The sequence below is a fragment of the Nomascus leucogenys genome, chromosome 1a, assembly GCF_006542625.1.
Source record: "Nomascus leucogenys isolate Asia chromosome 1a, Asia_NLE_v1, whole genome shotgun sequence".
NCBI classification, from domain to species: Eukaryota; Metazoa; Chordata; class Mammalia; order Primates; family Hylobatidae; genus Nomascus; species Nomascus leucogenys.
In genome coordinates, this window is record NC_044381.1 from 106,573,401 (window position 1) to 106,590,182 (window position 16,782).

Genomic DNA, 16,782 nt, shown 5'->3' on the forward strand with positions numbered 1-16,782 from the left:
CAGGACTTCTAAGCAAATAACCGCAAGGTCTCTTGATGAGCATTGAATCACAGCAAAGAGAATTAGATTGTCTTGAGTGATATTTCATCCTGTCTACACAGAAACCTGAACTATCTCTTCTTCACAACAAAATAGATTTCCCTTGTGATTTAAACATCTGTGTCTGCCAGACATATTTTCTCTTTTATTTTGGGCTATGTTGCCTAAATACTTACAAATTCTATCTACTTTTCCGTTATCTGTTAATGCTTAACACATCATTACTTCTGAAAACAAGATTACAACACAATTGAGTGAGTTTCATCTTTCTTCAGTCTAGGGATACACTCTGATCCTTCTGATTCAACTTAGTATCGCCCATGTCTCCAATGACAGCACTTACGAGGACATCTTCTCTTAAGATTACTAAGTTGCCCATTTTATGTGGGATTGTGTTTGCTTTTTTACCATTTTAAGTGTGGAACCTTATCCAAACCCTGAGGCTACTTTGAAGATTTCTACATACTGAGGTTTCTGAAGTTTTCTCACACATGCGCATTTTATCAAAAAGAGTAGTTTAAAAATGAATAAAACATGAAATACAGATACATGCTACAATGTCCATTCACTTAAAAAGTATTATGTAAGTGAAGGAAGCAATTTCATATTTTTATGAAATATCTAGAACATACAAACCCATAGAGACAAAAGACAGATTAGTGGTCGCCTGGGATTGGGAGGAGGAGGGAATAGAAAGTAACTGTTTAATTGAAATGAAGTTTTCTTTTGGGGTTGATACAATATTTTAAACTAAATAGAGGTGGTCCTTACACAACATTATTAATGTACTAAATGCTACTGAACTGTTAACTTTAAAGAGGTAATGTTATATGAAATTCACCTAAAGGAAATGTTGTTTTAAAAATAAAAGCATGCTAGAGAATTAAAGCAGGATGATAAATATAACATTATAAAGTAAAATAGCAATAAGATAAAATCATATATTTTATATGCTATATTATATATATACACACACATATATACATAGGCAAATCAGATAGATCAATTTTAATGTGAAAAAATGATGACTGTGCTATGCTGATGTATTGCAACTGGATAATTTACACAGAAGAACTTTGTACTAGAAAAGATAGCTTTAGCATAAAGAAGGAGTAGGGATAGAGGACTGAATTTGTTATCTATGTATGTTTGTATGTATGTATGTATTTGAGTGCAATGGCATGATCAGAGCTCACTTCAGCCTCCACCTCCTGTATTCAAACAATCCCCCTGCCTCAGCCTCCTAAGTGGCTTTTTATTTCTTTTTCTTTTGTAGAGATGGGGGTCTTGCCATATCAACCAGGCTGGTTTTAAACTCCTGGCTTCAAGCAATCCTCCTGCCTTGGCCTCCCTATGTGCTGGGATTATAGCTGTGAGCCATCATGCCCACCCTTAATTTTGGGGGTCATATGTTAGCTTTGAAGAGTTATTGGTATTCCCAGGCAGAAGAGTGAAGCAGCTAATTAGAAATTAAAGTTTGAAGATCTTGACACTTATAACAGCGTCCAAAACTAATGATAAGTATTTGAGGGTCAAATGAACAGGTACCCAGAAAGAAAGTATAGCGAGGAATAAGAATTAGTACCATAAAGAGTACAAGCTTTTGAAGGGGAAAGTAGAAAATTGTGAAAGAGAAATCAGAAAAATTAGCTGAGAATGTGTAGTCAGAGAATAAAACTATTTATAAAACCAAATCAATAATCATGAGATACCTATTTGTCCCAGGCCTGAGACACAGCAAGGAACACTTTTCTATATTCAGTGACAGGAGGTATCTTATCTGGATTAATACTGTATTCCAAGAGTATGACAAAGTATCTCGCACATATTCATCTATCTGGTGTTATATGCTCTTCAAGTACATGCGGAAAATACAGCCTTACTGAGAGGAGTAGTTTAATAATCTTTTCAGATACTGGTGGAGGGTCTTCTTTAATACATCATTAAAATTCATCAGTGGTAATTTCTGAAAGGTTACTTGGAGGGTGAAAACATTATCAGTGAACTTTTCATAGTCTTTCATATTAAGTGTATCAGTTTTTGTGTACCCTAAATGAAACATTTTACCTATTTGTCATTTGGTAACGTACTTGAAAAATATCGACTCATTATACAACATAAAAATAAATATGGAAGGTGATAAGATGGTCAACCAAATTATTGAGTAAACCACCATAATTTGGGCAGATGTTCCAACAGAAGATCTTGCTGAGAGGAAAAAAATGGGCAACACTGAAGTCAAGGGTGAAGAGGGAGGAAGGTGGGAACCCTGTGCTGGGCACCCGAACGCCAAGGCTAGGTCCTGGCCCTAAATGGCTCCTGGGAGAGTGGTGAGTGAGGGAACTAAGGGACGGCTCAATCTCCCTGCATATTTCTAGGATCCTAGCTACAGGGGACCCCATGTTCCCCATCCCAACAAACATGTATGCTGGCAGGGGGATCTTTCCACGGAGTTTTGGATAGCACAGAGCCCAGGAGCTTTTGTGTGCTGGACAGCTTCAGCTAAGGGCAGCCATAGACGTGCATCCTCCAGGGTTTCCCACCCACCTCCAGGAAGCAGAGGCTCCAGGTAACCTCGAAGCCAGGGGAGATCAGGGCCACCTTCCCTGCAGGACTGGGGCACATCTGCTCTGCAAGTTCCCATGCCTGCTGACCCCTCCCAGGGTTGATGCCTAGGCGCCCTGCAGGAGGGCGTGCATGGCCCAGCCCCCACAGCTCAGCCTGTGTGTATTGCGGGCACTTTTACAGTCACCCAGGAGCACATGGATCCACCAGCACAACTGGAACCGAAACCTGAGCCAGGACATTTCAGTGTCCTCAGGGCTTCAGCATGTAGCTCAGCAGTAGATCGCCAAAATCTATGGCCTGCACGCAAGCAGAGGAGGAGCCCCCATCCTCAGAGAGCTGAGAAGAATGAGACACATGGGTTCCTGGGCAGGGGTGGGAGTGGGGCATGCCTCCCTCCACAGGGCTGGTCCAGAGAGAGTGTGGCATATCTCCCTGCTGCAGTCTTTGCCTGAGAGGCCTCTGTGGGCTAGAACACCTAACAAAAGAAATGTAAGTGCATTCACAGTGATCAGAGGGGCTCCCCAAAAGTCCAAGAGCAGACTTGGCATGGGGTGAGGAGTATCTCCCTTCCTCCACCACTTCAGAGCTGCAGAAGTCTGCAAATGCAAGGAAATACAAAGGAGCCATGTGACTGGGTATTAACCTAGCTAGTGGCCATAAATCTTAAGCACCACCAACTGAATTGCAACCTAAAGTCTAACACCAAAAATGTATCCCTGTAATATGCACACCTTTGAAAACAAGTGCAAAAATTCACCCGCACATAAAGATCCTATACAGAGCCTTGGCCCTCTGAAAGCATCCAGAAAGGAAGCCAACTGACTACATCACTTACACCACAGTTAAAGGAACACCAATCTTCCCAGATAAGAAAGAACCAGCAAAAGAACTCTGCCAATCAAAAAAGCCAGTGTTGCCTTACTTCCAAATGAGTCCACCAGCTCCCCAGCAATGGTCTGAACCTGTCTGAAATGACAGACATAGAATTCAGAATCTGGATGGCAAGGAAACTCAGTAATATTCAGGAGAAAGTTGAAACCCAATCCAAGGAATACAAGAAATTCAGTAAAACCATCCAAGAGCTGAAAGATAAAAGCCATCTAAAGAATCAAACTTAACTTATAGAGCTGAAAAACTCACTACAAGAATTTCATAATATAATCAGAAGTATTAGCAGTAGAATAGACCAATATGAGGAATGAATCTCAGAGTTTTAAGGTCAGTTCTTCAAATCAATTCAGTCAGACAAAAATAAAAAAAAATGAATTAGGAAAAATGAACAAAACCTCCAAGAAATATAGGATTAATTAAAGAAACAAAATCTATGATTCATTGGCATTTCTGAAGTAGAAGGAGAGAAAATAAACAACTTGGAAAATATACTTGAGTATATAATCTATGAACATTTCTCTAATCTCACCAGAGAGGTTGACACACAAATTCAAGAAATACAGAGAACTTTGACTAGATACTAGGCAAGGTGACTATCACCAAGGCACATAGTAATCAGATTCATCAAGGTCAAAAAAAGAAAAAATCTTAAAGACACCTAGACAGATAGGTCAAATTACATACAAAGGGAACCCCATCAGGACAGCTGCAGACCTCTCAGCAGAAATCTTACAAGCCAGAAGAGATTAGAGGACAATTTTCAGCATTCATAAAGAAAAGAATTTCCAACCATAAATTTCATATCCTGCCAAAGAAGCTTCATAAATGAAAGAGAAAATGAAATCCTCACCTGACAAGCAAATGCTGCTGGAATATGTTTCAATTAGACAGCCTTAAAAGAGTTCAACAGAATGATACCTGCTATCACAGAAACACACTTAAACACACAGTCCATTGTCAACAGGCACTATAAAGCAACTCACAATAAAACCTACAGAAAAACCAACTAACCGAAAGATGACAAGATCAAAATCACACACATGGATATTGACTTTGAATGAAAATGGGCAAAATGCCTCCACTTAAAAAACAGAGCGGCAGTCTGGATAAAAATACAAGACAGAGCCCTCTGTTGTCTTCAGGAGACCCATCTCACCTCGAATGACACCCATAGGCCCAAAGTAAAGGGATGAAGAAAGATCAACCATGTAAATGGAAAACAAACAAGAATTTCTCTTCTTAAATTAGATGAAACAGTCTTGAAACCAAAAAACTTAAGAAGGACAATGAATGATATTACATAATAATAAAAGGTACAATCCAACAAGAAGCCTTAACTATCCTAAGTATATATGCACCTAACATTACAGCATCAAGATTCACTTAAAATTTCTACTTAGCCTATGAAAAGACTCAGAGAACCACGCAATAATGGTGGGAGACTTCAATACCCCACTGACAGCGTTAGACAGATTATCAACGCAGAAAACTAACAAAGATCTCTGGACTTAAAACTCAACAGTTGACTGATTGGACCTAATAGACATCTACAGACTACCACAACTAATAACTACAGAATATACATTCTTTTAATCTGCATATGGAACACATTCTAAGATTGAACACATGATTGGTCATAAAGCAAGTCTTAATAAATTTTAAAAATTAAAATCATATCATGTACATTATTGGACCACAGTACAATAGAAATAGAAATCAAGAAGATTGATAGAAATAGAAATCAATATCAAGAAGATCTTTCAAAAGCACACAAATACACGGAAGTTAAACAACTTGCTCCTGAACAACTTCTGGGTAAACACAGAAATTAAGGCAGAAATGAAAAAATTATTTGCAATTAATAAAAATTGAGAAATAACATCTCCAGAATGTAACAAAAGCAGTATAAACATGAAGTTTACAGCCCTAAACACTTTCATCAAGAAGTTAGAAAGATCTCAGATTAATATGTAACTTTAAAAAGAACAAACCCCAAAACAAGCAGAAGAAAATATATAACTAAAATTACATAACTTAATAAAATTGAGATGCAAAATCCAGACAAAAGGTAAATGAAACCATAATTTGTTCCTAGAAAAAGTAAGATAGACTGCTAAACAAATTAAAAAAGAGAAGATTCAAATAAGTATAATCAGAAATGACAAAGATTATAATTGATCCCACAGAAATACAAAAGATCCTCAGATAATAAGATAAACAGCTCTATGCACACAAATGAGAAAATCTAGAGGAAATGGATAAATTCCTAGATACACACACACACTCTCCCAAGATTGAATCAGGAGGAGATTGAAAAACTGAATAGACCAATATCAAGCTCTGAAATTGAATCAATAATAAAAAAAAAACCCTAACAACCAAAAAAAGTCCTCAATCATATGTATTCATACCTGAAATCTATCAGAAATAAAAAGAACTGGTATCAATCCTACTGAAACTATTCCAAAAAATCGAGGAGGAGGGACTTCTCTCTAATTCAGTCTATGAGGTCAGAATAAGCCTAATACCAAAATCTGGCAACAAGACAAAGAGTGAAAACCTCAGGCCACTATCCCTGATCAACATAGACTCAAAAATCCTCAAAAAAATACTAACAAACTGAATCCTGCAGCACATCCAACACTTAATTCACCATGATCAAGCAGACTTTTCCTGGAGTAAATAAATAAATAAATCTGAAGCACCACATAAACAGAATTAAAAACAGAAACCATATGATAATCTCAATGGATGCATAAAAAGCTTTCAGTAAAATGTAACACCATTTGATGAAAAGAAATCCTGAACAGGCTAGTAGGCATTGAAGGAACATACCTCAAAATAACAATAAGGAACATTAAAGGAACATACTATCAATGACCAACCCACAGTCAACATCATACTGAATGGACAAAAGCTGGAACCTTTCTTCTTGAGAACTAGAATAAGGCAAGTTTGCCCACTCTCACCACTCCTATTCAACATACAGTACTATGAGCAATCAGCAAGAAAGGAAGAAAAAGCATCCAAATAGAAAAAGAAGTCAAAGTCTCCCTCTTTGCTGATGATATGATTCTATACTTAGAAACCCCTAAAGACACTGCCAAAAGGCTCCTAGAACTGATAAATGATTTTAGAAAGGTTTCAGGATACAAAATCAATACACAAAAATCAGTAGCATTTCTGTACACCAATAACATCCAAGCTGAGAGGCAAATTAAGAACCACCCCATTTTCAGTAGCCACAAAGAAAATGAAATACCTGGGAATACAGTTGACCAAGGGGGTGAAATACTGCTATAAGGAGAACTACAAAACACTGATGAAATAAATCAGAGATGACACAAATGAATGAGGAAACATCCATGCTCATAGACAGGAAGAATCAATATTATTAAATTGGCTATATGGCCGAAACAATTTACAGATTCAACATTATCCCTAGTAAACAACCAATGTCATTCTTCACAGAACTAGAAAAAACTACTCTAAAATTCATACGGAACCAGAAAAGAGCCGAACAGCCAAACAATTGTAAGCTGAAAGAACAAAGCCAGAGTCATCACAGTACCTGACATCAAACTATACTACAAGGACGCAGTAACCAAAACAGCATGGTATTGGTACAAACACAGACATATAGACCAACTGAACAGAATACAAAACTAAGAAATAAAGCCAAACATCTACACCATCTGATATTTGACAAGGTGGACAAAAACAAGTAATCAGCAAAGGACTCTCTATTCAATAAATGGTGTTGGAAAAGCTGTCTAGCCATATGCAGAAGATTGAAACTAGACCCCTTCGTTTCACTGCATGTAAAAATTAATTCATGATGGATTAAAGATTTAAATGTAAGACCATAAATTCCTAAAAGAAAAAAATTAGGAAATACCCTTTGCGACATTGGCCTTGGCATAAAATTTATGGCCACATCTGAAAAAGCAATTGCAACGAAAACAAAAGTTACAGTGAGACCTAATTAAACTATGGAACTTCTGCACAGTAAATGAAACCATCAACAGGATGAACAGACAATCTATAGAATGTGAAAAAAATTCACAAACCATACATTCAATATTCTGGGTATTAGACAATATCCGGAATCTATAAGCAACTTAAACAAATCAACCAAGCAAAAAACAAATAACCCCATTAAAAAGGGGCAAAAGTCATGAACAGACACTTCTCAGAAGACATACAAGCAGCCAACAAACATATGAAAAATGTTTATCACCACTAATCCTCAGAAAAATGCAAATTGAAACCACAATGATACCATCACACACCAGTCAGAATGGCTATTATTAGAAAGTCAAAAGACAACAGATGCTACTGAGGCTGTGGAGAAGAGAGGATGCTTATGCTCTTGGTGGGGAGGTAAATTAGTCCAGGCACTGTGGAAAGCAGTTTGGAGATTTCTCAAAGAACTTAAAACAGAGCTAACCTTTGACCAAACAATCCCTTTATCAGGTATATACTCAAAGGAATATACATCATTATACCATAAAGATACACGCACTCATATGTTCATTACCATGATGTTCCCAATAGCCAATACCTGAAATCAACCTAGGTGTCCATCAGTGAAGAACTGGATAAATAAAATGTGGTATATAGACACCATGGAATACTACATGGCCATAAAAAAATCAAATCATATTCTTTGTAGCAACGTGGATGGAGCTGAAAGCCATTATCCTAAGCAAATTGACACAGGAATAGACAAGCAAATACTGCATGTTTTTGCTTAAAAGTAGAAGCTAAACATTGAATACACATGTATATAAACAGGGGAACAATAGACACTACAGACTACTACGCAGGGGAGAGAGGATGGGGGTCATGGATTGAAAAACTACCTACTGGGTACTATGCTCACTATCTAGGGTCAATATAACCATGAAATAATCCTATACGTGTACCCCCTGTATCTAAAATAAAAGCTGAAAAAAATTTTAAAAGAATGGATACACCTAATTTGCAAAAGAATAACTATTAATAATACCAATATAATTGAGATGAACTTGGTAAACTTTGACATTGCTAGTTACAATGTAATTTGGAATAAATTTGCTATGAAAATTTAAACTAAAAAATATAAATGAATAAATAAATGCATGTATTTACATTAACAATTTATCAGAAAAGTAAGTATAGAGGAACTGTCAATCTTACATTGGAGAACATACATGATCTAAACTCCGAATATTCACTTGAAAGCTCACATATTTTCATTGGAAACAAATATTGCCAGGAGTTACCTGGAAGTGAAAGGCCCACTTCGTTTATTTTTGTGAAAATGTCTGCCAAATAGTTATCTAAATAATCTTCCTTTTCTATCAGTTGCTCTTTCCAGTGAAAATGGTACTCCATTTTTAAAAAGTAGCTAGTTTAACTCCCAACTCAAACAATCATAAAAGTAATTTTCCCCAAGAAAAATACCTTATTTTATAGGCAGCACAAATGCTCTATGCATATTCGCCATTATCATTTCAGAATATTTTATAAGATCGAAGTTTTTGTGTCTTTATCAAATACTTCAATGGTCTGAATTTGTCCCCTAAATTCACACGTTGAAACTTAATCTCCAACGTAAGGAGTTGGGCCCTTAGGGGGTGATCAAATCATGAAGGCAGAGTTCTCATGAATGGGATTATTGACTTTATGAAAGAGGTTGGAGTGCCCTGGTCTCCTTAAGTCATTTCTCCCACGTGAGGACACAGGTGTGCCCTTTTTGCCCACTTCCTCCAAGTGAGGCTACAGTAAGAAGGTACCACCTTGGCAATCTTGGAATCAGAAAGCAATCCTCACAAGATACTGAATTCACTGGTGTTTTTGTCTGGAACTTCCTACCTCCAGAACTGTGAGAAATAAATTCCTACCATTTGTAAATAACCCAGTCTGTGGTATTTTGTTATACAACAGGAATGGACTAAGACAAAGACGTTCTTAAGTTAAACTGGCATTTTATTTTCTTTTATTGGAAGTACAGAGCAATGAGGGTTCAATGACAAGTATTACAGTTTGGTGCCACCGCCATGATTTGTACTATGGCACCATCGGTTTTACCCACCATTGCTTTTCCACCATCACTGCAAATAGCCACAGTAAAAAGGACGGGGATACCTCAATATTATGAAAATAATTCTGACTTCACAGACTCCTGAAAACATTTCAGTGACTCCCCAGTTATCCAGTGACTACACTTTCAACTATAGACAAAAACGGGAAGAGAAATTAAGGACTAGTGAATTATTTTTCTCAGTTAAAGATCTTCTGCCTGCTGAAAGTAAATGGGGTGGTGTTAGAGTATTGAGAACAGTGGCAGACATTCTGAAATAACTGTGTGTACAGTAAAGAAAGGGAGTTGAATAGGGCTTTAAAATATTAATCAACTGCATATACCAAAGCACTGGTTGAGGTTGGGAATCATAAATTGATAGTACCATGAATCAGCATTTTAGCATTTTGTATAAAAAAATATTTAGGTATGTGGTTTATCAAAGGTAAAGCAGGGGCACAGCACGAGAAAGAGGACATTGAAGGTAAGATTTTTGAAGCGGCCAGTAGCAATTTTATAGTTTGATTTTTGATGAAAACTTATTCTTTACTTAAATTCATATACCTAGACCAAACACGGGACACTGACTCATTGACCTGTATCCTGTGTTTGTACCACAGTACTCTCACATACAGAATTATACACATAACATACTTGAGGTGCTTATGAAATATGGTCAGATATTTAATACTGCATGATGAAAAAAACTACAGAGTATTTTGAAAAGCTACTAGTTCGTGTTTTCCTTATTAAGCATATGTTATACAAAAACAGAATAATTCTAGGATATGTTTGTTGATAGTGAGAATTACTGCTATAATGATAAAATTATAATTTTCATCTTCTAAGCATAAGAATGTGATTACATTTTATACCATTATTTCCTATTTCTTCATTATTATTCTACCATTTGAAGTCAGAAAACTGCCACATTTGTCTGAGAGGCTGTGGAATTTTACATGAATATTCAATCACTGGAAAACCCCCACCTGAGGTGTGAAAAGTTTAATTTTCAAGGCCATTCAAAAGAAGACAAAAATCCCAACATCACAAATGCGCGTCTTTTTTCTTTTATTCTATAAATCTTATCATTTAAACTTCTGATGTTTTTATGTAGATAACATAATCCCTAAGGTTAATATCAAGTATTAGCCAATTCCTCACAACTATAAGAATGTGATTATACTTTATACCGTTTTGATGACCGAGCAGGGATGTTTATATTAGCATTCATTTTTAGTAAAAAGAATCCCTCTGACTTTCTAATGATTGCCTGAAGTACACTTTATGCACAAAAAATATAGACTACATTAAGAAATTATTGTTACTTGCATTTCTATAATGGTAGGTCAAAGATGCTAAAAATTCTTATTTCACTTCTTATTTAGAGGTGAAATCTAATTCCCCTTCCCTGGAATCTGAGCTGGCCTTGGTGACTGGTTTGATCAATAGAATGTGGTGGAAGTGACACAATGAATTCTCAGGCTATGTTAAAAGAAAAAAAAAAATTGCAGCTGCTTCTTCGGTCTATTAGAAGACACTACAGAAAACCAGCCACCACGCTGTGAAGAAACAATTATCTTCATTAAAAAGCCCTGATGGAGAGGAATTGAGCCTTCCCAAATCACAGCCCCAGATGAGCTTCCAGACAACAGCCAACAACTTTGCTAGGCATTTGAAGCAGCCATCCTAGAAGAGTGTCTTCTAGCCCAGTTCACCCCAGTTGATGGGAAGCTACATGGATCAGAGAAAACCCATTCCTTTCAAACTCTGCCCAAACTGTGTTTTGTCACAATATACATGATTGTTACCTAAAGCTACTAAGTATTGTGGTGGTTTGTTGCACAGAATTAGATAACTGAAACATATGTCATTTTGTTCTGTTTAACATATATTTAATATTAGAAATATACTAAATATCACTAAGTAATTAGCATTAGCACAAGCAAGAATCCATATTCAAGTGCTCTTTCCAATAAATAAATAATTTTTTTTCATATTTAAATACTAGGCACGTATCTTAGACTCTGAGATCAAAATTTACATAAAATAATATGGAGATTATTTTCTTAATATTTGAGCCAATTATGTTTCTCATATATTTCACACATTATTTTTATAACTGAAGGAACATCTATTAAAAACTCTCAGTGAGTTACAGATAATCATATTCCAATACAAATGAATATTAATATATTTTCATTTATTTGTGTTAAGGCAGGAGAACATGATTAATCAAATACCATCTATAAAAATGTTGTCTTAAAATAAGATCTTTAAATGTATACTCAATATTCCATTACATTATATCAGTTCTCTATGTAATACTGTTATATTTTTATCTTTTGTTTTCTTTATTTTTTGACTCTGGGAACCAAACAGCATGTTTTAAATTATATGACAATTTTATCTATTTTTCCTAGCATTTCAATTATCTTCTTTTGTTCTTTCCATGATCAAATAAGCCTGTATGTAAACAAGCCTGTATGTAACAGTAGACTTTATATGAATGTATTTTACAGAACATCTTGGAAATAACTAGTGACATTGCTGAAATTTTGAATTGTCATTTTTTTATTAAAAGTTTTGGTTGATAAACACACACAGACTATACATATATATGTGTATATATACGTGTATATATGTGTATATATGTGTATATATACGTGTATATATTCGTGTATATATGTGTATATATGTATATATGTGTATATACATGTATATATGTGTATACATGTATATATGTGTATATATATGAATATACACACAAATAATATATATGCAATATAATGTAATATATATGAAAACAATGCTTATTCTTTTTTTCATTTTAGAATTCTCATGAAAATTTAATACTAGTATTTCAGTTAATTATGGCATTTGAGAAAAAGATACTAATGGGGAAAGATCACATACACGCTTTGGGTGATACGTTAAAAAAACCTACAATAATTAGTAGTATTGCCTTAACATTTCTAAAATCACATAACAATGATCATCTTTGATTGCCATTTCAGTAATTTTGAATACAGGGTATCTTATTTTCTGCTCACTAGTAATCAAAACACATAAACTTGTAACAAATATTCAGAGTAACAAATATTTTCATAAGCTAAACATTTCCGAGACTTTAAGATTTGTGTTTGAGCATACAATACTGCAATGTTGGCTAGATAAAATAAAAAATTCTTTTTAAGAGGAAGCTCAATAATCAGAGGCTGTACTGCAATTAAGGATTTAACACTGGCTATATACAAAAGGAAACGCATTTCAATGAGAAATACTTCACGTTACCACGTTCTCTCCTTTAATATGGCAACATTCAGCACCTTATGCTACTCTTTTATCCTTTGGTTCCCAGTGACAAACAATGCAGTAATAATGCCTCTGGTTTTAGTTCCTCTTGGATGACATTTATTAGCAGAGAGAGAGACCTGATGCTTTAGCTGACATTTGGCAGCCCAAGAAGTGCACCAACTGCTCCAAAGTATCCCTCATGTTCCAGAAACAAGGCTTTTAGTTGACCTTTTGACCAGTAATTCAGTGCATATGCCAAAAGTTTCATTGAGAGGGTATTGACATGTAAAAAGCTTCCAACAAAGACAACTCTGTTTATTTTCTCATTAACAGCACACATTCGTGCCACAGAACCAATGTTACTGGTGATAGTAACTAAAGTAGCTCCTGCCAGATCTTCTTTACTAACAGATTCTTGCTTCTCCTTATAAATCATATTCCCAAAACTAGATGCTACAGCCTAACCTGGCAGACCAAATCTTTCATGATCTCCTCCATAAATATCACGGATCAGCTTGTCAGCTTGTGTGCTGTCACCTTTGGATGCCATTTCAAGAGCCTCTTCGAAGCTTTCACAGCCAGTCGATAAACTGCATAAACCCAGAAAGGTACCCCCTCCAAGGCTTGTCCCAGGCGCTCGTTTATAGCTGTCTTTGGAATGGACCTGCTAAAATCCTGACTCCTGAGCCAATGTTCACTACGAGCAGTGGGGAGGGATCACCCAGGTTAAAAGGCGTCTTTTGGCATCGCTCAGGTTCTGAGGCGTTAGCAAAATAATAGCACTCGGCTGGTCCACTGAAACTGACAGAGTCTATACACAGCAAGCCCTTTACAAGGGGGTCAATTCATCCAGTTTGTGCAGGTGGAGGTTTCCGATTGTGCGAAAATGTTTTTCAAACTTGTAAGCACCACCTCCTGTAGCACACAGCACCGTTTGCAATGTTGAGAAGTTTTTATCTCTTCCCATCTGGATAAAAGTAGGCAGGTCCTGGGTTGGAAACCTGATAAAGTGCAAGCTCCCTCTTCGGCCAAAAAGTGTGAAATCTTTCAGTTCAAGGTGTTCATCCCGAAAGCCGGTGGATCCACATGCCACGTCAGAAGTCAAGTATTTCCGAAGACTTTTTAAACTCTCAACTTCTTCTTGTTCTTCCTCTGCTGTGATATCAATAGGTTCAAGGTACGAGAGCTTTGCTAGAGTTCCCCCAGTGTCAGTGCCAAACCGTGGGAAAGGGGGTTTCTTGGCATCTTTGATCGTCATGGCGTCGGCCCTAGGGCGAGGGACGGCCTCGGATCCCGAGCACTGAGAGCAGAGGCGGCGACTCCGGAGGTGGCTGGGCCGGGAGGGGCGGGGTGGGACCAGGGCGGGGCGGGCCCAGGGCAGGGTGGGGCGGGACCAGGGCGGGGTGGGGCGGGACCAGGGCCGGGTGGGGCGGGCCCAGGGCGGGGTGGGACCAGGGCGGGGCGGCCAGGGCGGGGGGGGCGGGACCAGGGGGGGGGGCGGGACCAGGGCGGGGTGGGGCGGGACCAGGGCCGGGGGGGGCGGGACCAGGGCGGGGTGGGACCAGGGCGGGGCGGGCCCAGGGCGGGGCGGGGCGGGACCAGGGCAGGGCGGCGGCGCCTGGGGAGATGCCGGGCCCAGGGGGAGGCCTCCCACCCCCACGAGCAAGGGACCGAGCAAGCTGGGGAAGCCCTCCGGCGTCCAACAATGCTTATTCTTTTTCTCGAATTTTCTAACTAGTTTTCTTCTTGTATAATTGTATTGGCTAGAACTTCTCTATTTGTTCTGAATAATAATGGTGATAGTGGACATCTTTATCTTATTCATGAATTGAATGCAGTTTTTCCCAGCATTGCTTCCACTGTGCACTATGCAGACGATATTTATTCTATATTAATATTAATGAAATATCCATATATTGTATATTTGTATTTTTATTAAGAATGGATGTTTAATTTCCTTCAGTACCTTTTCATTATTTCTGGAATTGCTCATGATTTTTCTTTTTGGATTTATTAACACAGTGAACTATATTAATAACTTTACTTATGTTGAATCATTTTAACACTGCTTGAACAAGCTTCACTAGGGTTATTTTAATATGTCACTTGCCTGGATTAGCTGATTGTTTATTTAACATTTGGAATGAAAATGCAAATCCTGTTCATAAGTGTGATTGGTGTATGATTTTTGTATTTTGTTCCCTTTCTGTTAAATTGTATTATCAGTTTTATGCTTACTTGATAAGATAAAATTGAAATCTGTCCCCCTTTTAATTTTTTTATTTTTTGCCCTGGAACCATGTAAGTAGCAATGGAATTTTTCTCTTTAAGAATTTTGTAGTGCTGTCCAAGCATGGTGGCTCACACCTGTAATCCCAGCACTTTGGGAGGCTGAGGCAGGCAGATCACCTGAGGTCCAGAGTTCAAGACCAACCTGCCCAGCATGGCAAAATCCCATCTCTACTAAAAATACAAAAAATTAGCTGGGCGTGGTGGCAGGTGCCTGTAATCTCAGCTACTTGGGAGACTGAGGAGTATCCCTTCAACACAAGAGGTTGAGGCTGCAGTGAGCCCAGATGGCACCATTGCACTCCAGCCTGGGCAGCAAGAGTGAAACTCCATCACAAACACACACACACCACACACACACACACACACCACACACAAGAATTGGGTAGAGTTTATCTCAAAGACCTATACAATCAAGGTCTATTATTTTCTTATTTTTTCCTTAATCTTTTAACTATCTTTATATCTCCACTGTTTTCCTTATCAAATTAAAAAATATTCTATCACTGGTAATAAAAGATGAGAAAAATCAGTGTTCTTTACCATCTCTCAACTTCTCTAGCATTTCTTCTTTCAACTTTTACACTTACAGCATTCCTACATTATCAAGATTTGAAATATGTATATGTTTCTTTGAAATCTCAATCCCTACGTTTATTTATATTTCAGTTCTACAGTTGTAAATATCATGCTCATTGTCAGTACTTTGAATATAGGTTCTCTGCTAATGCTTTATGACATTTGTACTATAGTTGTTTATTTTAATAAGTGATCAGAGAAACTAAAGTCTGGGAGTTTCCGCATGTTCAGGGCAAACCATATATATTGTATGCCTTTACCCATGAACAACTTTTCACTTGAATATAAGATTTTCCCTCAAGACTTTATAAGCACTGCTTAAATTCTTCTATGGACGAACATTGTGATAGAGAACTATGAGGACAAACTGATGTGTTTATGCTCATATGTAACAATTTTTCTGCTTGACTAACAAAGATTCATACTACATATTTGAAATCTGGAAACTTTAGTAATAGATATTTCATTGTTAAATATTCAGTGTCAATTTTGCCTGCAACTTATTGTGCCTGTTCATGATATAAAGTCTCTTATTTCTGCAATTTAAAAAAAATAAATTTTTTTCATTCTATTTTTTTTTTAATCTCTTCTTCAGAAACACCAGGCTCATGCCTGTAATCCCAGCATCTTGGGAGGCAGAGGCAGGGGGATTTGCTTGAGCTCAGGAGTTCAAGACCAGCCTGGGCAACGTGGCAAAACTCCATCTCTACAAGAAATACAAAAATTACCCAAGCGTGATGGTGGGCCCCTGTAGTCCCAGAGACTTGGGAGGCCAAGGTGGGAGGATTGCTTGAGCCCAGGAGGTGGAGGTTGCAGTGAGCTGAAATTCTACTACTGCACACCAGCCGGGGCAACAGAGCGAGATCCTGCCTCAAAGAAACAATAAACAAACACCCACCAATTACATATATCCATTCTATTTTGTCTTAAATGTTCATAATTTTCTTTTTAGCTCATTTTATTTCATTTCCATTTCATTTGCTTGTTTTTCTCAAACCTGATATCCTTGTCACTACTATTTTACATGATTTTATTTTATTCTGTGAGGCTGA

General features: G+C 37.3%; 1 pseudogene; it reads right to left on the reverse strand.

Annotated features, from left to right (window-relative positions):
• Positions 1-12,873: 12,873 nt before the first annotated feature.
• LOC100585023 lies at positions 12,874-14,120 on the reverse strand (annotated as a pseudogene).
• Between the last annotated feature and the right edge of the window lie 2,662 nt (positions 14,121-16,782).